Source organism: Mirounga angustirostris, unplaced genomic scaffold, assembly GCF_029215605.1.
Source record: "Mirounga angustirostris isolate CCGP_5_RB_7025 unplaced genomic scaffold, mMirAng1.0.hap1 SCAF_7, whole genome shotgun sequence".
NCBI lineage: Eukaryota > Metazoa > Chordata > Mammalia > Carnivora > Phocidae > Mirounga > Mirounga angustirostris.
Genome location: NW_026991715.1, coordinates 39,926,384 through 39,928,547, shown reverse-complemented (window position 1 = coordinate 39,928,547; position 2,164 = coordinate 39,926,384).

Sequence of the window (2,164 nt, the reverse complement as noted above, 5' to 3'; positions counted from 1 at the left end):
GGAAGGAAGGAAGGAGAAGGAAGGGAGGGAGAAGAAGGAAGGAAGGAAGAAAGCAAGGAAGGAAGGAAAAAAGGAGAAGGAAGGGAGGGAGAAGAAGGAAGGAAGAAAGCAAGGAAGGAAGGGAGGAAGGGAGGGAGGGAGGAAGGGAGGGAGGAAGGGAGGGAGGGAGGGAGGAGAAGGAAGGAAGGGAGGGAGGGAGGAGAAGGAAGGAAGGGAGGGAGGGAGGAGAAGGAAGGAAGGGAGGGAGGGAGGGAGAAGGAAGGAAGGGAGGGAGGGAGAAGGAAGGAAGGAAGGGAGGGAGAAGGAAGGAAGGAAGGACGGACGGGAGGGACAGACGGAGGGAGGGACGGAGGAAGGAAGGGAGAAAGGGAGGGAGGGAGGGAGAAATGGCAGAGAAATTCTGGGGGAGTCAGAATTATGTGAGTTAGGTTATCTAATTTACTCCTCACAACCACCCACTGGAGTTGGTATGATCCCTAAACTCACAAAATGAGGAAACAAAGGTTTAGAAAGTTTGAGTCCAGGCCTGGTGGCAGAATCCCTGCACTCCCACATTCTCTCTGTCCACTGCTCTATATGTTCAGTTGAGTCATATTTACCGGTAGCATTTGCCACCTTCTCAGACACCATTTTTGGTATCATCTAGGGGTAAAGCAAATGCTTCATTGAGGAGCCAACAGAGGGAAAAATCTCATTTTTCAGACGTATCAAAGTCTTGGTGATGTCAGAATTCAGAGTAAGCTTAAGAGGTTTATGTTTACAGACTTATCCAGTTCTTCTCCTGTTATGGGAAGGTGCTTTTTTGCTGGTGGGATTTAAGCTGGAGAAGAAATATCTCTAAAAGAAAGCCTAACCCTCCTGCATTCCAACAAGACCCCCCCCAGAGGAGCTGGCACTGAATTCCAGAGCTGCCAGAAACTATGCCGGGTAGGAATTTATAACCTTTAGTTTTCCTGGCTCCTCTTAATGTGATTTTTCCCTGCAATGATATCTCTGAGTGATGAATAATTGACATAATATTCAACATGTATGAAGATCGATGTGATCCTAAGGCTATCAATCTATCCATTTTAATGCTTCCTTTGCCCACATCCCTGATGGGCCCAGAGATGAATGGGGGAGGAGAAATCCTGCAGAGCCTGGGGGTGAAGGTGACAGAACAGGCTCAAATTTCAGTGTTCCCAGGATTGTTTGGGGGTGGGGAGAAGAACTTGGACTCAGCAGCACCTGGTTAAGACTCCCTGGGGAGCCACTAGTCAGGCAGAGAGGCAGACCCCAGTGATGAATGGACTTCTCATGCCCTTATTTCTTAGCGTCTTTTCTCTTCTGAGTCAGAAGATGACTGGAAAAGAATACAAATGCAGAAATACCATGCACAGGCATGCTTATGCGCACAAGCGTGCGTGCACACAAACACACACACAGAGGCTGGGCAAAATCCTGCTTAGGTTCAGAATCCCTGATAGACTCTTCACTGTTTAGGTTAAACCACAGGATGAGTTTTGTCTTTGGAGTAAGAAAGATAAGGAGAATCTGTCAAATTTGGGAAACATGCCATTTTCAACAAATCTTGCATGAATAGAAATACATCTAAGCCTTCTTTTAATTCTCAGGAATCATGAGACCAATCCAAGAACAAGCATATGTTACACTATTAGGCAATTTATCAGCTTGCTTTTATGAATAGGATCCCATTTAACTTGTTTTACAATAATAATAAAAAGCTTCTTAGCCTTTAGAAGACCAACACGTATAAAGACAAGATGCTGAGGTTACTATTACTATAATTATTCTGTTCCATAAACTTTATTTAACATTTCTAGTATCCCTATAAAACCCATTTTCCCCAGGGGCCAATGGAACTCCAAGCACGTTTCTAACTATCCTTGTGCCATTTGGCAATCATGATTTTGAACTTCTCATCTCAAGGTTATTAGATCAGTTATCTTTTAAAATAATCATGAATATTTTTTTAAAAAATTTTATTTATTTACTTGAGAGAGAGAATGAGATAGAGAGAGAGCATGAGAGGGGGGAGGGTCAGAAGGAGAAGCAGACCCCCTGCTGAGCAGGGAGCCCGATGCGGGACCCGATCCCGGGACTCCAGGATCATGACCTGAGCCGAAGGCAGTCACTTAACCAACTGAGCCACCCAGGCGCCCCA